The 25375-nt window shown below is 36.9% G+C and overlaps 1 protein-coding gene across 1 annotated transcript in view; it reads left to right on the forward strand.

The window, feature by feature from the left end:
- The first annotated feature begins 5504 nt into the window (after window positions 1–5504).
- The window catches only part of LOC132160085 (dystroglycan 1-like), a 35922-nt gene continuing 16051 nt past the window's right edge, over window positions 5505–25375 (forward strand). Inside the window, exon 1 of the mRNA XM_059569794.1 lies at window positions 5505–5751. The gene's annotated coding sequence lies outside the window, so the exon portion shown is untranslated. The remainder of the gene's footprint in view (window positions 5752–25375) is intronic.

Raw genomic sequence — 25375 nt, forward strand, 5'->3', positions numbered from 1 at the left:
TTTATTTTGTATTTTTTTTGTAAATTTAACAAAATGCATTTCTTACCATAAAAAGTAACTAAGTAATGCAATTAGTTACTTTTTTTCATTGAGTACCACAATATTGTAATGCATTACTTTTAAAAGTAACTTTCCCCAACACTGGAAATATATGATCACTGGGTTAAGAAATCATAATATTTGTCGCCACATTGTTTATGTTCACATAACTGATCTTATCAGGTTCATAATTGATGCCAAGCTCTGCATTTTCACAACCGAATGTGGAAAATACTGCATGTCAGGACGGGCCACCCACAAAGATATGATAATTTCATTTATGAATCTGGATGTGTGTGTGTGTGTGTGTGTGTGTGTGCGTGTGTGTGTGTGTCTGTGTAGTACAATGTTCTAGTCTGAGAGGGAAGCCACACAGATTGACACTATGCATTATGGGCATGCCACATCGCATATGTCAGCATTCATATTGCAGCTGTTTTTTATTTTTCAGACATGGATGAACAAAGCCATGTCCTCGTATGCTCCGCTGAACTCATTTAACCTAGTAATTGAGACATTTTTGGCCACTTTACAAATAAATTGACCAACAGAGCTATATATACAAACAGTTGCTACAGAGCAAAGATGCCAAGTTTTGGGGCATTCAGTTGTCCTCTTTGTCTGCTAGCTTCCCTCATGCAGCCCATTTGTGGAGGCAATAAATTATTAATCAGAAAGACACCGTGTTCACCGAGATGTCCTGGTGTGACTGGGTTAATCGCCTCTGGAGCGGAAAACTAAATGGGCCGGCACAGGTAGGCATGTGCAAAATCAACGCAGACATTTTGCCCATCTGCATCTCGGTGTTTGCTGAACTATAGAAGCAAAACTAAAGCAGACACATCCGTTATGAGCAAGTGCTCATGCATCAAAGCATGTAAATGTCATTTTTTAGCCGACGCACTTTAACACAACCTGAGAAGTAAGCATAACCTCTGTATTAAATATTCATGATGCTCTATAACCCGGGTAAGCATGCTTAATGCTGAGTGCTGATGCTTCCTACTGTGAACAAACTCAATCCTTACAAACACTCACAATCGGTTTATCACAAATCTGATGTAAAACTGGTATATATGTATATATATATATATATATATATATATATATATATATATATATATATATATGTATATATATATAATATATATATATATAATTTGTTTTTTAATTTAACATAAATATAAATGATATTGATATTATGATAAATGGGAATAAAGATGTCACACAATTATTTTCATAAAACATAATTGTTTTGATAATTAAGCCCATTTTCTCCAACACTTCGTATTACTGTAGTGTTTCCGGATGATTTACTTTTGAGTTTGCTTGTAAATGTAATCATTTGCTTTGATGATTCTCTTTGGATTCTCATTACTGCAGTACAATTACATGTGTTTTATTCATTATAATAAAATATTAAATTCAGCATAAATTAAAGATAGTCTAAACGTACTATGTTGCCATGATGTAAAAATTAGTAAAATGTTTATTAAATAACAATATAACATATAAATGATAAGATAATGTATGAAAACATTTACTTATATATACATTTATATCATAAGTTTTAAGATATGCTTTGAGACAGCCCATGTCAATTATATTATATTATATTATATTATATTATATTATATTATATTATATATTTTTGCTGATTGTATAATTCTACAATATCAAATATATACTATGAAAATTGTGTAAACGTAATAATAATAATATTTAGGTAAAAAATAAACATAATAAATACAATTAGGCTAAAAGTGTTTTTATGAAACAGATAGGGAAACGCCTGCAAATGCATATTCAATAAGGTCAAGTGCAAAAATAACTGTCCACAACTTTTCAGCGCTAATTCATCACTGCGCATCTTTAGTAAAACCTCACAGTATTATTTAACACTGAAAGATAGTTTTCACTGGTGCAAGCTGTTGGTAAAACTGAGTCTATGTTTCTTAAGTCTTTCTTGTCAGTTTTGTACATTAGGGTTGTATGTTACATCTAATGTTGATAAAATAATGTTTATTGTGTTTATTCTGTTTCATGGGTTACCGTGATAGTGTTTAGTGTTTAGTTTAGTGTTTTGTGTGAAATGCATACTGTGCACCTTCTGTATATGTATGTTTTTTTGTTTGTTTTTTTTTTTACATATAAAAGAAGATGTTTAGCTGAATATCCAATATGCTTTTTTTTGCAGTACCACTAATGACCTGCAGTTGGAGCAATTCTAGATTCAAATTCAGATTTCTGTACAAAAATGGCCTGTGTTTGATCTAAAATTACAAAAATAAATAAAAAAGGCATGACTACTAAAGCACTTGAATTGTGGCAATGTTGGTTTCTTTATACTTGTTTCTCATCTGCACTTAGATTAAGTTGTATGTTCTTTTGTATACCAAATATCCAGGTATGAACCACACAATATGGTTGCTTTCTACTCAGCTTTATATTTCCAATCAAGCTTTCTGGAAGCTCTCAGGCGTTTCCCCATCAATCAAATGTCTGGTTGTTTCTGGGCTGTTTCCTTTAAATGTGATCGCAGGTACTTCGGGGACATTCGCCCTTATTAAAGATGGCCTTTATTGATCTGTGATAGCCACCCCAGGTTGTCTCTCAGATGAGCACCCTTTAAATCCAGAAATGACTGGATATTGATTGCAGAATGAGAAACTGTGGAGATGTTGCTAATCTTATCCTCTGCAGAAATACAGAGAAACACCAGGGACCAAAGGTCTCCTCGTTTCCCCTCAAATCTGGGTATTCGCTGTCCAACTCAAAGTCTGGCTGATAGAGTATAAAACTACTGCTGTACTACTGATGACATCCGAGCTGGTCCTGAGACAAACATTGTGCACGACTGCATCTCTGTGTCTAAGGGGATTATGTGACCTGTGTGAGACATACAGGGGCCTGGAGACCTTCTGAGGAATGAGAAACCTTATCTTACTCCGTCCTAGTAAGACATGTAGTGTCAAAGTCAGGGAAGATGTAAGGTTAAGCCTTAACATGGGTGAAGAGGTTATGAATGCGTGGAAACAATATATAGAAACTCACAATATCAAACGTTATAGGTGGATAGATAATATCTATCTATCCATCTATCTATCTATCTATCTATATATATATATATATATATATATATATATATATATATATATAGTGATATATAGTGTATATTGTATTACATAAAACATTTACTACATTAAATGAAATTTTGAAATTGAATAATGTAACTAAACACATTAAGCATTTGTATAATCTGATACTGGCTAATATTAACATTAATAATATTAATAATAATGTTTTTCTATTAGAGTATAACTATTGTTTAATAAAATGTGTCAGTAAAAATGTTAATGTTAAGCCTTTTTATAATGTAATATTGGCCAAAGTTACTATTCACATTTTTTTTAAATATAGAGTTTTATATAATATCATATCATATCAAATATAAAAAAAAGTTTAATTAATAATAATATTATTAACATAATAATCGTTCATTTATACATACAAAACATTATTATAAATTATTTTTGTTGTTGTTTATATCATATATTAAAATATTATATAAAACCTTCCTATAATCTACATAATAGCTCAATAATAACATGCATGCCAAGCATTTACTAATGTTATGCTAATTTTATTAATTACAGTTTGCGAGTTTTATATAGCCTAATATAGCAAATATAAGAGGTTTGGTTTAGTATATAATAATCATCATATTTTATCAATATTATATATATACAAAAACCTCTATTATTATAAATTATTACATTATATTAAATGTATTGCTACACAATCTCTCTCTCACTCTCTCTCGCTCTCCCTCCCTCTCTCTCCGTGTGTGTGTCTCTCTCCCTCGCTCTCCCTCTCTCCCTCTCTCTCTCCCTCTCTCTCTCTCTCTCACTCCCCCTCTTTCTCTCTCTCGTCAGGTCTGTGTACAGTAGCGCTGAGGTGGAGTCGTGTGAGGGGTGGAGTGTGAAGGTACTCGCTGCTCCTCCTCCATCTGAAGGAGCAGCTCTTCTTCTTCTTCTTCTTCTTCACAGCTCAGACAGGGAGTTATTAAACAGCAAGTGCAGAGCAGCTCATACACACACACTGCGAGGCTGGAGAAACCCTCGACATGTGACCGCTGCTGACTGTCGACACGTACTTTCATTTTATCTTTCTTTTCCAGTTTGATTTCCTTCGCCCTAAAGACTCCAAGCAGGACTCGTAATCAAGCGCCGCGCAGTCGTCCCGTGGATTTCATCAGGAATAATTCATCCTCGTTTGGCAATCATCGCTCGTTTCTCGGACGAACCTCCTGTAGGACGAGGAGCGAGTGTGAACACAAGAGAATAAAAGCGTCTCACTGACCCCCAGCAATAACCGCCGCCGACCCACGACGACACCTGTGCTTTAACAGCACTATTTATTTATTTTTCGCCACTGGAGAAGCGTTGAAAGGGATTTTTTATCACTTTCGGAGTCAAGTCGGTTCATCTCCGGCAGTGTGGACAGCTAAATCAGCTTGTTTTTGCTGCGGTGTGGGAAATGATTCGTGAATCATCTTTATGTTAAAGGGCTCTGGGATCGAGTCTTCAAACTGGACAGCGACAGTACAAAACGGTACAAATCAGGTCTCACAAATTTAATTGTGTTATAAGACAAAAAATAAAAAATAAAAGCTGCATCCAGAACTAACACTACTACTACCGCTAATAACAACAACAATTAAGTTATTACTATGTTAGTTAAGCTAAAAATAGAAGGAGTAAAAATATAAAAATGGGAAGCAGGCAATTCATTTCAGAGAGGCTAAATTGTTATAAGGTGTACATGTAAAAAAAAAAAAAAAAAAAAAAAACCTATCTTTCTCTCTCTCTCTCTGTTGAACATTTTATGTTTATTATTTATTTTTTTTATTCAAGCAGTATGTTTCATGAAGTTGAAGTGATAGGTAGGTAGATAGATAGATAGATAGATAGATAGATAGATAGATAGATATTTTCCTAATATGTATTTATTTCAAGGCAAAGAAAAAAGCTGTACATTTCATAATACGTAAAAAACAAAAATAAAATAGGAAGAGCAACATCAAAATACAAAGTAATAATATATATGTACAAAATAACAGGAATGAATGAATACAAATTGTGGGGAGTTGCATACATTTGAAAACCTTTCAAATTGTAATTGTTTTCTCTTTATAAGTTTCTTGTTTTGTATTCTGATTTTTGAAAGGGGTTTTAAGCACATTGTGAGATCAGCATTATAAAAGGTAGCCTAAAGATTAGTTTTTTTTTGAGCAATTGAATAATTAATATATATATATATATATATATATATATATGTATGTATGTTAATTACGTAATTTAGTTTTTCAGAAAAACAAAGTTTTTGTAAATTCAATTTAAAAAAAGACTGAAGTTTTTTTTTTGGGACAGTAAAAAAACTGCAGATTGGTGTGAGTTCATCTGGGCTCGGCTGGTCGCGTCTTGAGGTTGCACAGTGAATTGTTCAATCGATGTAGGTGACTCTGGGCTCGACTGGCCGGGTCTCGAGGCTGGACAGTGAAAGTGTGTGTGTGCAGATTTATTCGTGTAGATGGAGAGAGAAGAGAGCTAGAAGGGCGAGATTTCTTCTCATCCTTGCGCTCGGATGCGTTTATAAGCGTGACATCCAGACATGATTATAGCTGCGATGTGACGCCGATCTTCGACCGAGGTAAGACGTCGCGTAGAGGACACTGGAGACAGTTGGGCTGAATTATAGCGATATTTTTGGCTTGGCTGTGTTTGTGCTGCAGAGCGACTGACGCTCCTAAAGCAAACCAAATGCAAACAGGTGTAAGACCCCCCGAGCGCCGACGCGACGCGATAAACTATTTGGAATCGAATAAGCTTCGTTTAGTTTTTCGCGTCGCTACAAAAAAACGAACGCGTCGCGTCACGAACTGGGCTTCTGCGAAAGCTGTAACGCTCATATTTTGAACCAGAATTCAGATTAGATCCTAAAAAAAGGTCTCAGACGATTAATTGATTAATTCATGTGTCAAGTTGTTTATCATTTGAAATCGATAACCTGACTTTTTAAATTATGTGCTGAAATAGCTATATAGATAACTCGTTTCTGGTGTAGAATTTTCGTTGTTGTCATTATCTGGTGATTTATTCCGCTTATTGCTATTTTAAACGACATTATCGGGTCGTTTTAGATGTCATCGATCACCAACAGATAACAAATAACCTCAGTCCAAGCGGAAAAAGGTTTAGATTTGTTATTGTACATGTTATGTACAAATATATTGCAGCCGACTTTAATTTCCGCGTAGAATTTGGTTTCTTTTTTTGAGTTTATAACCTATTCTGGTGCTTGGGCTTTTGAAGATTGTGTTATTTTAATACACTGTCTCATTCATGGTGTTTACACGTCAGGTTTGGCTTTGAGCTGTCGTTGCAAGATGTAAATAATATAGTATTGTTGTGTCTGACGCTTTAGTATAAAGATGTTGATAAAAGGGGTTTACATTTGGGTTTAAATCAAAGTGTAGCTCATGGGGTTTGTGAATTAGTTTTTGTCTCTTCAACCTTATAACCTCAGTGTGTAGCACTAATGAACTATATATATATATATATAATCTCTTATTGGCTTGTTTGGCTTTTTAGCATGTCCATCACGTCAGCCTCTCCATGGAGACGTTTTTAAAACCTTTCAGCTGTGTGAGGGTTTTTTTCCCTACTTGTCAAGGGACAAGAAGACCTCCATGAGCTTGCCAGGCATTTGTTTTCCACGCTATCCTTCAGTATTTGACTTGATCATCCTATGCTCTTCGGTGAAGAGGCAAATGCTCTTCATGTGTTGTCGGTTTTAACTAAACACGAGATTCACTCCAACACAAGGCAGTGGTGAAATTGTGGGAAAAAAATACATAGTTTATACATTTTGTTTACGATGATTATAATTAAAAGAATTCTGAACCTTTATTATCCAGACACTCTTGGATTGCATGTTTCCTTGTTTAATTTAAAGAAAACTAAAATAGTTTTGGACACAAGTACTGATATTTAAATGTCTTTTAAATGAATTTTACTAACGACCGAACAATCATTAGTTTCCAACATAGAAACATGACATGATTTATGAATGTTATTAATAATAATATGCTATGATATTTATTCTAAGTCGTTTTTGATTCGTTTTGGCTTACATGTTCGTAATGTTAACGATGGTAGCAAAGAGTTGCGTTTAAAATGTTATGCATTTGCAAACTAATGGATGATGTGTAAAATGTGCGCAATTTATGCAGTCAACACATTACGTAAGTTACTTTAGCATTAATGAGACCATAAAACCAATATTGAAGATCTCCTAACTAAAAAAATAAATAAATTATATTTAACCCAAAGCTGAGTGTAACTGTACGTCCAGTTTTTATTCATGTTCAGTCTGTCAAAGACAGATTTTAAAAACAAAAAAACACCCACATCACTTTCTCAGTGTTGAGTCGGTTGGATGTTTAGTCACCGAATGTCTCATGTCAACAAGGTTTAAAGTTGTTCTGGAATAAGGCCATATCTCTGTCTTGGCATGTAGTTGAGTCTATTTCTGCAACCCCCTCATTTCGTACCAAGGGAAAATCCAGTGAGTAAAGGGGGTTAAAATTAGAGGACAGGTATAAGTTTCCTTCCTGCCCTTTTTTATTTCTTGTGTAAGTTCTCCAACGTGTTGTATTTCACGTCTTCTGCGAGTTTCATATTGTTACTAGCTCAGACCAGGATCTCTGTTGAAATTCTGAAGTGGGAGACTCATTTAGTCCAATTTTTTTCTCAGGTGCCCTTAATTGAATTGCGATTGCAGGTATTGCAATACCCTTTGGGCTGATCGTCTTGCAGAAGATGTTCTGGCCTGTTGTACTGTTGCACTTGTCAAGTGTTATTGATTCACTTGCCCCTGAGCAGAACTCTCTTGGCTCTGTAATTGCATGTTCATTTATGCCTTAATTTGTTTGAGCTAACCAGTCCACCGAGATATTTATTCCTGGTGTACCTTGCAAAACGTCCTTTTATGGTGCAGTCCTTCTGAAGGAGTGCTGAGATAACATTAGCAGAGGGTGACTGTATTGATTTACTTCCAGCACACGTGACTCCGTTGTTTTCGGGTTTTAAAGATAGACAAAGTATGAGATGCTCCACCCCCCACCCCGGCATGCAGGTGCCCAAAAGTTTATTGTAGATGATTGCACAGTCGAGTCTGCAAAGTGCCTCTTTGGGCTTTGCACAGATCTCTCTACACAAATAAAGACTTAAACTTGGATTACGGCACACAAAAGGTGCGCCCAGGAGAAAATTCCCAGCTTGTGTAGAGTCATGCACCGGACCTCTCATAACTCCCGTGCTTTCGTAATCAGACACGTAATCTTGCAGGCTGATTGGATTTGAGATGATGCCGCAGCCCGAGTCGGTGGCTGGCTGCTCTTAGCATGAGCATGTCTTTTTTCGCGCATTCATACACATGCAGATCTCTTGTTTATTTTCCAGTAAGCTGCTTCAGTCTTTGGAGGCACTGTCTGCTGCAGTTTGCTATAGTTCACACTTCAATTGCAGCCTAACCTAGATTTCTGTAGCACTGCTTGTAAATAACCCTGGGGCTCTGTTCAGAGGGAGGGGCTTTAAAGGCAGTGGGAAACGGCTCTAATGCAAGGCTGCGTACTATCGGTACTGTGATAAGACTTGCATCATCAGCAAAGGTGTGGAGCTGAGAAGAAGATAACCGAGAAATATCCGCGTTACTGACTGGCACCAAGCGAATAGTATTTCTGTCGAATACTGTGCACTTCTGTAATATGCAATAACATGCATTCCCGCCAAGGAGACGTGCGTTTGCTTAATGAGTTAATGTTCTGCCACGTTGCTTTACCCATGTGGCCCGAGCTTAGTTTGCAATCTCCTAGTGTGCCATAATGCCAGAATTGACCAATTGAGGTTTAGCGTCGACAGGAAATCAAACGTGACCCTTTTTACATGTTCTTGGGTTTATAGTCAACGATTTAGCAGTGCACGTTATATTTTTCAGCTGATGTTAATAAACCATTGTTTTTTTTTTATGTTTTTTTTAAATCAGTTTGTATTCAATTTACACTTTTTATATTCAATATCTTGCATATTTGTAGTAGTTCATCCAAAAATAAGAATTGTTATTATTTACTTAACCTCATGTTGTATTTGTAAAGTGGCACCGTTTAAAAACATATGACGCATAATATTCATTTTGTTTCATGTTGAGCATAACCACAATAGAGATGATTTCAATTAAGTTTCTACCATTTTTTTATGTTTATGTCAGCTACCCTATTTTATCTGTGTATGTTATGTTGTAAAATGTGAACCAATTTTTCTGTCCCTTATTAAAGTCTCATGTCAGCAATACTGCATGTTTAAAGAGTAAAACAATTTGCATGCCAAGACAACTTATTTCCTTTTATATAAATGGATTTCATGTCTACAAGCTCTGCGTTTAAAATTATCCAGCAGAATTCTAATTGGCAAGGTTCAGCTGTATAATTTGTAATTGTAAGCAGTTCTTAACGCTTAGTTTTTTTGGAGAGATTGGAGAGATAAAGCAAAAATAGTACAGTGTTAGGAAGAAAAAATAAAAACGACCCAACATGTTGTTTCATGTAGCTGTAATGCTGCTGCACAACTCGGGTCAAGACTTTCCGCGCTGTCAGAGGCCTTAAGACCAAAGCTGCACTTTGACATTTTGGAGGGAAAACAGCTTTGAGTACATCGTGCAACCTTTTCCTCCATGCACCTCGAACACAAAGCGGCGATTAAAAAATAGCAGCTTTTCATCGGCGCTCGACATGCCGAGCTCTCGCTACGGTGTTTTTCAGGTGGATTTCTATGGGCTCAATGGAGGTGTCCTGGCCTGTGGTCTCAGCAGAGGGAAAACAGGAGGGAAGATCTGTCTTACAGAGAAGACGGCATGATTCACTAGCTCAGCACGCTGTAGAAATGCGAGTTTAATGTAGCATAGGATGTTAACGCGATGGCCTGGAGACTCAGACATGTTGTCAGCACTGGATGGGAGAAACTGGGCAGATAAAGGCCACCTCTCACAGACACACTTAAATTACCTGCTTACAAATGCAATAATATTGATTTTTAAAGATGTTGTTTACATATTACCATGCCTGATGTTGTGTCTGGCTGATCGATAACAGTTGGGGGTTGCGTTTAAGGATTTGAGAGGAAAATTAAACATTGGGCCTGTTTAATGTTTGCAAGCACCAATTTGTGTCCAGCAGCCTTTTGGATGAAGGGAGGCTCTCTGTTTACCCCTCCTGAGCCGCCGGTTTGAGTTGATCTTTGACTCCCACACAAATTGCCTGCTGTTTACCGAAGTGCGACTCTGTCTGTCGTGATCTTTGCGAGAATGCTTTAGGAGGGTAATTGTGGAGTTGAGTGAGCTTAGAGCTGCTACTACCTCCAGAACTACGCCAAGATGGGAAGAAATCAGTTAACGCTTGTTAACAGATTAGCCCGGTAAACCGTAAAGAGTGAGCTTGGTTTGGACTAGAGTGCCAGTTGTTCTCTGGCCACCTGCGCGATCACGTCGCCTTAGGCTTTTTAAAAAAACATCTACTTGGAGTTAGTGATTTACAGTGTGCTGTTTAAACAATGATATATTAACCTTTTATGATTTGGCCCGGATGTTTTCTTTCCATCTTCAGCTACTTATTGCAGTGGAAAGCAAATTTAGGTTGAAACATAAATCTAGGCGTCAGTTTAAGTATGTCAAGCATGTTCTTGCTTCTGGTGTTCACTGTTATATGGACTGAAGGTCTGCCTTTTCTATAGAGTAGTGGTTATCAACCTGAGGGCCTCAAGGTGACTTAAAAACATTTAAAATTAGATTACAAAATCAAGATGTTTCTTGTTTTCATTACCCCTCCATAACAACTATTTTATTCCATTGAAGAACAAGGATTCCCACTGTCTTGGAAAACCATATGATGGAATTATAAAGGTGTGATATCTAGACCTTGAGAAGTCATGGAAAGTATTAACATTTTAAAAAGCATTTTTATACTTTATTTATTTATATATATATATATATATATATATATATATATATATATATATATATATATATATATATATATATATATATATATATATATATATATACATTTATTTATTTATTTATTTTATTTATATTTATTTTGTATTAATTTTTTTTTACATATATCAAGCTCAAAAATATTTGGAAATGGAAATTGAGTAAAAAAAATATTTAAAATTCTTATCCAGTAATTGACAAATAACAAGAAAAGTCACAAAGTCTTTAAAGGGATAGTTCACCCCAAAATTAAATTTGTCACTAATCATTCACCATTGTGTCATTCCAAACCCATAAGACCTTTGTTCATCTTTGGAACACACAGATATTTTTTATGATATCTGAAAACTTTCGGACTCTCCATAGACAAAAAATGCAACTGACACGTTCAAGGCCCAGAAAGTTAGTAAGGACATCATTAAAATAGTCAGTGGTGACATCAGTGGTTCAACCGTAATTTTATGGAGCTACAAGAAAAAAAAAATCAAATCAAGGTTGTATCACTGATATCACATGGACTATCTTAACTATGTCCTTACTACCTTTTTGGGCCTTGAATGTGTGAGTTGCGTTTCTGGCTATGCAGGGTCAGAAAATTCTTAGATTTCATCAAAAATATCATAATCTGTGTTGCTAAGATGATCAAAGGTCTTATGTGTTTGGAATGACATGAGGGGGGAGTAATTAATGACACAATTGCCATTTCTGGGTGATTTATCCCTTTAAGTGTTGTTGTGGACAATGGGGGCCCTGGAATCAAAAAGAAACCACTAAAATAGAGTGGAAACTCTTAGCCCACCATTTTCAGTGGGTCGTCTTTAAGATGTGGAAAAATAGCACCCTTCACCGCCAACATACAATCATAATACTCTTTCAGCAGAAGCCCACTCTGGAATATTCCTCTATGGTTTTACGCTTGTCATCGATCACAGGTTTTAACATTCATACGTCCTTGGTCTAGGCCATTTGCTCTTTCTTCTCACATTTAGAGAGGTTTCCTTAATCTTCTCTTTTTACCCCCTGTCTATAATAAATCCTAGAAGTATGCGACACCATAAAGCGGACACTTCTAAGAAAATTTCTTCTGATATCTTTCCAGAGTCTGTGTTCAGCTACGCCATTTCCACCACCAATTGAAATCAGTGTGGGCAATAAGCAAGGGGTCTGATTAGAGTTTAATATTCAGGGCATGTGCCAGGCTGTGCTCCGTCCACTCCTTGTGAATCTTAAATCCGTCAATTTAATTTTCTTTGAATGGCACTGGTGTAGAGGACGGGGGTGTCCTCGTGCTGCACGACTTGTCAATTTTGTGGGATATTGCTTGAAGGAATCGTACAGAGTGCCTAGTGGATTTTACAGTAAAACCCAGAAACGACCCGTTTAAAATACCTGCATTTTATAACTCATTAGGGATGTTTGTTAAAACAAGAATCACTATTATTGCTCATTATTATACTTAACTCCAAGTATTTCATTTTGAGGTTGGATCTAGCACATATGTGCCCACACTAATAATTAGTTAGGCCTCATCTAACCCAGCAGTCCTTAAATCATTAAACAACTCGGACAGCAAAGATCACTCTGACTAGAATGCGCTTTTCACACCGGCTTTGGTTTCGAGATCTTAGCCTCTGATATTGTGTGCTTTAAACAGGCACATGGAGGAGGGGGAAATGGGCCAGACCAGGTGTGTTTGACGCTGACAAACAGACTAACCTACCAACTGGTTCGTAACTTGTAGTGCTGACCAAGTAAATACATCAGATCCTCTGTGGAACCTGAGGAACGCAAGCATGTTATTTCTTACAAGTCAACACCACTACGTGTCTTCACACTTCCTGGTGTCTGAGGAGCCAGACATTTTCCTCATTATGTAAGATCACCAGGTACTTGAGTTATTTTACGTTAGTGCATGTAAGTGCTCCCATCCATAGTGTAAACTAAAACCCCAGCAGATTGCGATTCCAGTAGCATTCATTTTGTCAAATAGATGCAATGGAGAAGGGTGTTTCCACATTGTTCAGATTTTCGTGTGTGTGTGGGAAGGTAGTCACCTTGGTAAGGTGAGACTACTTCAGGAATGCATGTCCGCAAAGAGAAAGACAGTAGTATTATCTTGTTTATGAATGAAATGCTGTAAGTGGGTGGTTGGAACTGCATAGAATGCAGGCTAGGAAAGAAAGGTGGAACTAAAATCATGTTCTGTAGCCCCATATAAAGAAGATAAAGAATTAGTTTTTTTCTCATGCACATCATTGATTTTTATATTTATTTATTTAGGTAAGGATCTAGTTCAAGGTTTTTAGATTTCCAAACAGTCAGTCATGTTGAGTTTTTCCACCAACTAACCACTTACATTGGCTGTAGTCTTTTGAATTTGTTCGTTTGGTTACAGGGTTCAACAAAAAGGAGCGTTCTTCTATCTTCTTCTTTTTCCTCTCTGCTTGCTTGGTAAGATTAGTAGTTGAGTTTTTTTTAATATATATATATATATAACTTGCCCTGCCAACATTTTCACTACCCACATAAAGATGATACTAAAATTGTCAATTTTATTTCAAGATACTGCCAGATATGACAGAAAAAAGCTATTTATGTTTTTCATGAAACAAGTTTTCTTCACATTATGGTAGGTTTAACTAATTGATATTAATTTTATTTTTAAATGTTTTATTTTTTTGTCAACATTAGGTAAAGAGTAGATATTTTAGGTAAAATAATGTTTGAATATACAAGAAAATGTGTAGGCTGTGTCACCACCACTAGTGCATTTTAAATAATTCTAAGTACAAATAGGCTATTTCATGTATGTTCTCAGTTAATATGAAATTATTACAGCTGCATGAATACTAATTATAAATAAATAGATGGTGTCTAGATGTTAATATAAAATAGCATCTCATCCCTTCCTAGAAATACTTTGCTGGAAAGCAATGGGATGAATTCACAGCAATACTGATTTAGGCCTATTTTCAGTGAAGTCGAAGTAAAACTTCTAACTGAATCGCACATTATAAAAAAAAAAAGACAAATACTATGTTAGTCTGATAATTTACACTTCTCAATTTTCACTTAGTCTGATAATATGCACAATTCAACAAAGTACTGTTTAATCCTCAGAACTGGCAGTTTTTTAACTGCTTGAATAATTTGTCAGTGCAAGCCAACAGAACGTTCTCAAATTTTAATGTTAAGTATAAAAAATAAAGTTTATAAAAATCTAAATCACATCCAAGACTGAAATTAGCAACACAGTGAATGAATGAATGAGTCTGTAAGAGGATTGGGCTGAATTCATTGCAGAAACTTTCATGAAAAGCAAAGTTGTGTGCAAAGGGATAGTGGTGCCCTGCTGCCATCACTGTGAAGAAGAAAGGTCTTTTGGTACAGTATAGAAGTTATTTTCTGCAAATTATTAGCCTCTTTCTGGTCAAAATTGCAGCTCTCTTTAAGCATACTACAAAACGAATAGGATCACCTGGGGTTGTCATCCAAAAAGAGTCTGTGAATGTGATTATTTTTAGTTTGCGCTCACATTTGGCTTCTTGGTTGTTTTTCTAATATCTCAGTGTGTTTGATTTATGTGACTTGTATTTCAGGAAATGTTTTCCTGAACAAAAAGCTATGAGCTCTTCGACTGGTGTAGGCTTCTGAAGTATCACAGATATCTCGGCACAGTGTTATCAGTGATTTGCACTGTTTTGTGTCTGTGTCCGCAGGGTACAGTTCCTGCCTTCCTGGTTTCATAACAAACAGATATCCTTGAGAGGTTGTGTTATTGTCTATCCCGAACCCAAATGTATCTCCGCATCTACGTTAAATACACAGTTGGGTTGTTGATGTCTACTGTGAGTTTTTATTGACACAGACCATTGATCTAGGACAGACTTAGCAGTTGTGTTTCTGTTAAACAAGTCGGTGGTTATGTCTCTCAGGCCATCTGTTGCCCTCCTGTTTTGGGTTAAGGGCACTACTTACCGTTCACACCACACTGAGTCCGTTTACTGTTTGGGAAAACAATTGCTTTGATCAATTCTTGCCATCAAAGTTGCAGCAAATGAAAACGTGAAACTCGCATTTCACCATACTGTTGTTTGTTTTGAACAAACATCGATCTTCTTTGAAGAGCTAACTTTTTGTTGCATCTTATGCAAGAAACATATGCACAGTTTAGTTGTATGGTTAAGCATGCTCTTGTGCACTGGGTTTGTAGACACAAAAGAGAACAGAAATGCTGATTGTTGTATAGGCACTGAATGCCATTGTTGGCCCCTTGCGGCTTGTCCTTCATTTCTGCAAATTAGCAAACTCCAGCACCCTCACTCCTCGTATTCCTCACGTCTGCCATCCCGCCATCCCTCCTGCCCTCCCTGGCCATCCGTAGCTGTGTGCCGAATGTGACAGTCCCAGTATTGCACTGCTTCAGCCCAGCACGTCGAGACCTTGTAGCTCATTCACAGATATTGCAGATTCACTCCCCCCCTTTGCGTTAGGGCAAGTGTGTGTGAAGGAGGGCCATCTGGCCATCTTATGGTTTCAACCGTGAAAGCACTGAAAATCTCTTTCAGGTTTCAGAATGATGAATTCTTAGGGCAGGATATGTGTTTTGTTTTGGGTTTTCCATTAGGGCAGGTGATTTGGTTCTTCTATGTTGTGGTTCATCATTCACCGAGAGGTTTTATCCATTTTATGTTGTTGGCCAAGTCTCTTTTTTTTTTTTTTTTTGTGGTCTCTTGCACACTTTTGATTTGACCTTGTAGAAAGTATTTTTCTGTATGTGCGTTTGTTGTTTACAGCCGCCTTGGCGATTAAAAAAACTAAAACAAAAAAACAATATTGAACCTTTTTAATTTCATAATACACATTACTGGTCTTACTGCGAATGATTCATTTGTGCACAAAAGAATAGAAAGAAATAGAAAGAATAGTTGTAATCTTTAATCTTCCACCGAAAAAGTAGCCTATTCTTTTTGAAATGTCAACAAAGCCACTTAAGTCCTCCGCAGTTTTTAATGTAAATGGACAAAGGTTTTATTCATAGGTGTCTGATTTATTTAAAAATTTATTTTAGAATTTTCGTCTAGTGTACATCTGAAATGTCTTTTATAAACTTTTGTTAAATGTATACATAATTTATTCAGAGATTGCCAGTAAAATAGCTTTGAATCTGGCATGGCGTTAAAAAGTGAATAAATACATAAAACAAATCCAATCTCGTAATCCAATCAAATGTAGGGTTGCGAAGGGGTGGCGCATATTCAAAAACCTTCCAAAAGTTTCCTAAAATTCCTCAAATTTTCTGAAAGATTCCAAAAATCACAGAAACTTGTAAAAGTGAAAAGTTCAGGATATTGTTTACTACTTTGCAATCCTAATCAAATCCCAACAGATAAAACCAAGGCCCACACTATGCCTTATAGATAGTAGTTGTTTTCAAAGATGTCAAATCACTGAAGAATATTAGTAAAATGGTTCACAAACATAGGTTCATGGTGAGAGCTGTATATATCATCTACCGTTTTATCCCCCCAAGATTGGGACATGAAATCAATCCCTGCAACCACAAATTCTGCCAGGAACTGGGAGTGCTGCTCCTCTAGCAGTTGGGGTGTATCTCTGGGGTGTTTTTTGGGGTCAGGATGGTGTCCTGGTACATGTTAACAGCCTGGGGGTTGCCAGCTGTCACTGGTATCCTCTACCAACTGGCCTCCATTGTCTATCTGTTCCAAGATTATGGTTTTACTGGTGGTCTTTAACAGGAATCTGATCCGCCCCTTAAAAGCACCTGCCAGAGAAGCAGCCTTCGTGGGCCCTCCACGGTTTACCCTTTTTTCTCTTTTGTGTGAGAAAAGTGGTTATTCTCTCAAGATGGTTGTTTCAGATGATCAAAGTTGAGCAAAGCCCATCAGACGTGATTACAAAGGTGTTTTTAAAGAGGCCCCTCTTGCCCTATGTGACTTTTATTTGAAGAAACGGTGTCATTTATTTACCAAATTCAAAGACATTTTTCAAGTTGCAGCCACATAATATAATCAATCAAGGTAATATTATATAATATAATCCATCAAACTGACTATTAACATTCTGAGATTGCACTCTATAGCTTGGATGTAGGCTATTGCTGTTAATCGCAACTTGAAGTGCAGTGCCTTCTTAAACTAACTTAAACTAGGCAAGGTGTTTTTAAACATTGTTTGTAAGTAGCGCTTTATGCTAAAAAGCATTATCATGCTACCTACAAAATTGAAGGATTTAACGAGTATGAGCTTTTTTTCATAATCTCGTTATCTTTTTGTTGCTGTCACATAATTACAGGCAACCAAGGAAACTCTCTAAAACTGAGCACAGTTAGACTCTTCACAAGCCATACTGCCATCTTGAGAGAAAGAGCTGACGTCTGACTTTACCGAGTTTTAATCAAAGTGAACATGCGTTCCTTCTCGTTTGGGAAAGCGGCACAATTCCCTAAATTGTTTCTCACAATTCATTTTAGCTCGTCATCAAATTAAAAACGCATCGGAGAGAGGTGTACAGCACCACTACCCTAGCTTTGTTCATATCTTAAAGCACAGCAGCATCAAACGTTACTTTCCAAGCAGAAAAGTCACATTACATCATTCCTGCTTGTAGCTATTATCCGTTAGCTTTGTTTTCAATGCTTCTAATACATTCATTGCTTATTAACATGATATGGGAAAGCAGGGGTGTTCATAATTGTGACATAATCTATTTAAGAGCCTGGTTTTTAAAAACAAATTGTGCAGTGGCCTACAGGTGGGTGTTGGAACTCGAGATGGAGTCACTGTAATAAGCCGAAGGGGCTAAAGACTCCCATTGTTGTAGGTATGCATGTGGGGTCAATATGTTCTCCACACCCCATTCTCAAGTATCGCGATGCTGACAGGTCCTTCGGTTCATGTTTGCTCTACAGGCATGTTTGGACCTGTGTGTTTGCCAGGGTACTTTCTTTTAAAAAGGACCCTGGGTGTGATGGTCCAGCCCCTAGCTGCAGTATGCCTGCTGGTGGCTTTTTTATGTTTTGTTTCACTCTGTTGTTTTAATATGGATTTACCTCATGCCGTTATTTCCTGTTGTGGTCCACAAAGGCTCACCCAGATTCACTCATGCATCTCATGAATTGAATTGTTAAGGGACATAACATGGTCGCTGTTCTTGGCGTGCTTGCACACTGGAGTTTACTCTGCGTCAGAGAGCAAATTCAATTTCAGGGGATAGTGAGTCACAAGGACATAGAAGAAAAACGCAATATGACATAATGCAAATAGAAGTTGTGAATTTTAACTATGCAATGTGCTTTGATGTAAACCACCATTGTCTAATGGAAATTTCATGGCAGTTTGCTGTATTTCTATTGACAAATTTTGCTCTCCTCTACTGATGTTTTCTTACCAAAGTAACTTATTCAGTGATAAAAGATGTTATTGTCAGAGTCATGGTGTAACGGTTAGCACACATGCTCCAAACACTTCAGGCTATGACGCTAAAGTCAGAAAAGACAGGTTTTGGGTCATTGACACTTCCTGGGCCAGTGCTCCTTTTCTTCAAATAATTTCTCTAGTGTCAAAGGATCAGACCTTGAACTGTCATGGAATTTTAATATTGTAGTTTTTCAGACCCAGAAATGAATCGGAGAAATGATGAAATCATACAATGAATACTTTTTTTTTCCTAAATATTTTGTTCACACTTTAGTTTGGGTACCAACTCTCAATATTAACTAGCCTAACTATTAACCACGACTTTTGCTTCAAACTCCTAATTTGCTGCTTATTAAAGGGCTAGTTTGGACAGCTATACAAACGGTCTTGTCTGAGCTCAGAACAGCTGATTTTGTGACACAGATGTGAACGTGCTGTGAGATCCAGTGAGAAGCATTTGAATTTGCTGCACAATGATAAGGTTTCTGTGAGATATACTGAGAATCGTTCAAATTCTGCACATAAATCTGTTATAAACAGCGTTGACATACGTCAGGAAACCAGAAACGGTAACGCTAACTGTAACCATGGTGTTGTTTTAGAAATACTTGAAGGCATTACATCATTTATTTCAGGGTTTGTAAAACCTTTTAAGAGAAAATTTCAAGCACTTTTCAATGACTTTTAAGCATTTCACACAACTATTTCCAGCACTTTAAATCTCTAAGATAATATAGTTTGAATGTTCATCCCATTAAAAGTAACAAAATATGCTTTGTGGTAAATAAACTTTTGTAAAAAAATAAAATAATAATAATAATAATCAAATCACAATTATAACCAGTAGACAGCAGCAGAGGAGGACTTATTGGCTTATTAGTCATTCATGTCTACTTTTTCTCTATATTTTGAAATTATAAAATCACTATTATAAAATATAAAATAAAGGAATCAGATTTTTTTTTTTTTTTTTTGTATGAAGTAAAAGTCACAAAGTGCCTTGAACTTTTCTTCAATGTGCTACTAAAACACACATAATCACTGAAGTTGGTCAGCTCCATATACTAGAAGAATAATGGTTCATTTATTAAGTGGAATATATAAATTTTCTATATAAATTGATTTTGCCCCTTTTACTGTTTTGTTAAAAGTACATTTTGTATGCATCTTAACTAAAGCTTAGTGCTTTACTGTCAAATCTGTATAAACCATAAACAAGGAAAATAAACAAGAAATGAACATGTAATATTACTAGAAACTGCACTTATTAATGCTACATAATAGTAATTTTATAATTAAATTATGTGTATTTTAATACTCCCAAACACCACCCCCAGTGGTACCAAATCTGCTCCTGGCGCCACCATCTGTAGAATTTAGTTGCTCTGGTGCCACTGCTATCAAATGTTAGTCTGGAGCCCTGAAGAGTCAGAAAGCTCTCAGATTTCATAAAAAATATCTTAATTTGTGTTCTGAAGATGAACAAAGGACATAGGTTTGGAACGACCAAATTCTCATTTTTGGTGAACTAGCTTATCCTTTTAATAGTTTGAGTAAGATTAAATTTAGCTATGAGATAAGATTAATTATTCTTAATATGGTAATACAGACTAAGAACAATAAACAGCCAATATGCATGCTAATAACCAAATAGTTAATAGTGTGATTTCGTCTCTAAGGTTTTAGGCTACAATTTTTTTTTTACTTAAAAAATTCTTGAGTAAATATTGCTTTTTTTTTAATCTAGTTATGCTTCGCTCTCTAAAATATTATAAATAATACCTATCAGCGCAAAAAATAAATAAATAAATCTCCTTTTGTAGTTGCAAATCCCTATAAAATATTTGAAATATCATTATGCTCTAATAACAGTGATTGCTGTTATTTGACTTGTTTTAAAGCCATGAAAACCTAGACTATTGTTTTAAATAGAAACATTAATTATCTCGGTCTCAGTAAAATGAGAGGATGAATTCTTTCTATTTATATATTTCACTGTCAAGTAAACTTGCCAGAGTCTGGCCTGCATTGGTGACTTTCATCCTGTTGCCAGGGTCGGCTTGGTTTTCCAGTCGTGAATGACTTCTTTAGCCAGCCTCTATCTTATTTTGCTCATGCCCTGCAGTTGCCATTAATAGAAGGCTCAGCTATGTCAGAGGAGGGTGGGGAAGGAGTACAGTGTGAAGTGGAGAAGGTCAGCTTTGAGCTGACCGGGGCTTAGGCAATAGCGACCGTTCTGATTGGCTCCTGGAGGTTTTCCAGGGTCGGCGGACATCCAGGCTGACTGCTCACACGTACAGCGTGCTATTGATGGCACCGTATCGGAGTCATTAATCACCACTGTCAGTCTCTTCGGGGAGAGGCCCGCTCTCCGTTACACACTCACCAAATGAGGAGTGTGGTTATAACCCTTGACCCTGCTGATGGTGCATACCTCACTATAATGGGAAGGACTTCAGACTACCACTGAGGGACTCTCTGAACTAATACTATGACAGTGAGAGCATCGCAGGGTTTTACTGTTTTGGCAGTACTTTGGGTTGGTAGCTATTTAAAGTCTTGGCGTCTAGTGCCTTGCCAACACTAGTGAGGAAAATACAGACATGCAGTATGAAATGACCAAAGCAAGTAGTTGCCGATGACTTGTAATGAAATGTAGGATCTCTCTCGGTTTAATAATTCATGAATACTTTGGTACTTTCGGAAGGTAATAAAGAAAAAGAAGGTGCCTTGTATACACCTTTCTCCTCATGTTCTGCTCTGTTCCTTCCTATAATGCTGCATAACTGCATTTTTGCACAAACAAGACGCTCCAAGGCAGTTTACTCTCCCTGCTTGTTTAAAAAAAATCTAGTTTGTTTAGCTAGAATAAAATTCCTGTTTGAGATCACCTTGTCTGTGGTCATATCCTCAGTTCTCAGCTTGAAGCGTTTTAATAGCAGAATATTGCAAAAAAAATTGTATTTTGCCAGGCTCTAGTTTCAGAATCCTTAAAAATAAACTTGACATCACCTTGCGTACATCGGGTTACTGGGTTTTCAGTTGCTGATGTTTATTTATATCATATTCTTCAGAACTCTCTTGCGGCGCATTTATATTACAGCTGTGAGCTTTGGTAAATGTGTTTTTATGGCATCAACAGTATTTGCTCTGAGGTAAGTGTGCAAGACTAGTTCTTCCAGTTACAGATGAGTGAAATATTTTTCCTAAGGATCATCAACTATGAGTTTTGATTTAATGGGAAATACATTTGTCAGCTCTTTTGGCATATTAAACAACTAAATTAAGGTGGCGATTCGTTTTGTTATTGGACTTAATCACTTTGGACTTATCCACCTTGGCTCTTTTTTTTCTTTTTTTTTTTTTTTTTTTTAAAGTTAGAGGCTGTGAGTAAACATCGGTGACTTGCTCCAGCTGGAATGCGTGACTCAATGCCTTTTATAAGCTTGTCCAATAGCATGGGGCCCTGGGGGTGATGGACAAGGGGTGTCACCATGGTACCAGGGCAAAGGGCGCTCTTCCCCCTTTGCCAACTGCACTGTTGTCGGCAAACCTATTACTGCTTACCCTCTCCCCCAACCTACATACATCCCTGTCAAATCCTAATCTCCCGGAGCGTCCACTGGGCTGTTTCAGGCCTCCAGCACAATGGCCCTCTGTAGTTGTGCTGGCATGTGGAGACTAGCCTTCAGGATCCTCTTTTTTTTTCCCACACATGAAATGATTTCCATTTTGTCTTTAGAGCAAAAAGGTCCATTTCAAAGGCTTCTTGGGTCACGTTTGACTACTGAAAGAGTCCGAGTCTACTGCCGGTGAGACTGGCGGCAGGGTTCTTGCGACCAATGCAGATTCTTGTGCCGGGCTGATCAAGGGAGGAATGCTGTGATAGGTCCCTTTTTCCACCTTTTTGAAAGCAGCCCGCCATTCCTGAGAACTGAATGGGCGTCTTTATCCGTAACCGGAGATGAGGTTTAAGTTCTTTCATGTACCTGCCAATTCCATCAGGCTCTTTGTGAATGCTCAATGGTGGGACTGTAGTGGAAAAGTGCGGAAAGCTGAAAAGGGTCATGCTACTGACTGTACCTCCAGTCATACCTGTCAGCGTCAATGATGTGTGATAAGACTTCAGGCATTCTACAGATTTAAAAAAAAAAAAATCTTAAAAAAAGGGTGACATGGTTTTCAGCAGGAGGTGGAGTTCTCGTCTTAAGTCTACAGTGCGTGTCAAAAAAGATTGACTTAAGTTTAAAACTAGAGGATTGGCGGTGTTTAAAGCACGTGTTTGGCAGGTATTACAAAACAGCATGATAATCTGCTGTCTGAGGTGTTGAATGTTTAAAGAGTGAGTGTTTTTGTGATAGAGCCTTGCTGAAGGAAGTCGTGGTTGCAGGTGTCTCAGTAGTAACATATTCATGAACAACAGTTCTGTAATCTTTATATGTGAACATAAAGTGTTCACATCTCGTTTCTACTTGCATGACTTTTCTAACTATCCAACAAGAATTGTCTGTCAGGAATTGACTGAGGAGGGGTTAAACAATAACAGGACTTGCCAGAAAGTAAACTGAGTTCAGAGGCAAGTTGTTCCCTTTTTTTATGATTATCAGGAAACATGTCTTTGGAACAACATGCACAAATTTCACTTTAAAACCACAAGTATTAGGAAATTAGTGAAAAAAACTGAAGTAGGTATTGTTTATGGTAACATTTCAAAGACTTTTTTTTGCTGGGCGAAAATCGAAAATGGTACTGTCTTCACTCCTTGCAAAATCTGAATAACACATTTCTAGCAGATTTATTTGTTGGCCTGTGAGGTACATCAGCAGTTATTATAAATTCTCAACTAAGCTCCTATTGGAAACAAAAATGTAAGAGACTCTGGACTTCAGTGACCCTTTCCAAATGACTCGAAATTTGAGAGCCTGCGCAAGATTAGTCGGACACTAAATCCCAATGATTCAGTCGGTGGTGACTTGAAATGAATAGCTTATTGAACTGAAGGAATCTGATTTGAATTTATTTTTATTTAAAAACCTATGGCGGAAGCTTCCCAGCAGTTTGTCGGGAGTTGATGAGCCTTGGCTCGCACACAGTTTGAGTAAATCTAATGTTTTGTTAAACATTTCTTTGAAATTCCTACTCTTAACCTGCAAACACACCTTATGTTTTTTCACAGTATCACAATATTATTGCTAGAGATCGACCGATATGGGTTTTTCTATAGCCGATGCCAATGTTTAGAGGTCAGGGTTTTTTTTGATTTGATTTTTGATTGTGACAGCCCTTTGACATGCTTAATCTTTGATAGGCAGACGCGTGATAACAGCTCAACCGTGAGTGAAACCTAAGCGTTTGCTCACGGATGGGAGGGGCGGGTGACATTCATTTTCGGTTTACGTTTTCGGCTGTTTTTTTTATTTCGGCCCGAAACCGATAATGCCATTTCGGCCGAAAATTTTCGGCGGCCGAAATTTCGGTGCACCCCTAAAATATATATATATATTATATATATTTACATAAAAGCTTTAGAGCATTTATCAAGTAGAATTTTTCAAGTTTGTTGGAACATAATTGTAAACTTAAATATACATTTAAATAAATACAATTTTAAAAATAAAAATCTGAAAAATAAAAAAAAAATCAATATATAAAAAATAAATAACAGTAGTGCTGCAAACACACTAGCAACCAGCAACCTTTGTGTTTGGTATAAATGCCACAGAACATCTAAAGTGCATTCTAATTTCAAACTTACATCGCAGTCTGTTCATTATTAAAATAAAGTATGTTCAACCAAACATTTAAAAGGTTACACTGGTCAGTTTAAATAGACCGTAGTATACCGGTCCACTCTGCTGTTATGCCAAGGTTTTTGCTCATGTGAAGAGGATCTTTATAGTCTAGTTTACATTAAATAAATAAAAAATATTATAGTTTAACATTCAGATACATTGCGAATATGGAAACATTTGGATATGTGCAGAACGAAACGTGAGCAATAACCTCCAAATACATCTAATCAAACCCGCGCTCGCTCGTCCTCGTATGGATCGGATCATTTTTCGGATCAGCAAAAAAAAAAAAAGGCCAAGACAAATAAACATACGTTTTGTCTTTTTTATTAACATTAAATTATTAAATTAAAATATATGAAATCAACTTAAAGTGCACATAATATCTTCTTTTTAACATAATAGCCGGACTTCTTATCTCCCAGTGTGCTGTGATGAAGTGAGCAGTTATCATCACAGAGCTCTCCGTCCCCCTGGACGTCCACCCGTCTGTCGTGAGCGCAACAGAGGATGCTCGGGATAGTTCATCCACAACTGTTTTCTTCTCCTGTTCATAAAGATCTGGCACAATATTTTCACTCTATATTTTCACCTCTTTCCTCATCATTATATCTGACAGGGAATCCAAAATGAACCGGCCGTTCAAGCTCCTCAGTTCCTCCGCTCGCCATTACCACTGAGTGTGGACTAAACATGCGCAACTTTTTTTTTTTCATAAATCAATCCGGGGGTCACGTGTGTGCCGTACCGAAGATATTGATCAATGATGATCCGTTGCACCACTACTATAGTGTGTCATTTGAAAACATTGCAGATGCGTTTTAAAATACAACAACGAGCACCACGAAACCATTTAAAGAGGCGCATTCAGTCTCCTTGATGGGAAACAGTCAACAAAGTAAAATGATCTCCAATGTATGGCGCGCGCTCTTCATTTTATCAAATGATCATAATCACATCTATTCATTTTACAGTCCTGCTACTAGCATTTTATTC

The sequence above is a fragment of the Carassius carassius genome, chromosome 16 (genome assembly GCF_963082965.1).
Source record: "Carassius carassius chromosome 16, fCarCar2.1, whole genome shotgun sequence".
NCBI classification, from domain to species: Eukaryota; Metazoa; Chordata; class Actinopteri; order Cypriniformes; family Cyprinidae; genus Carassius; species Carassius carassius.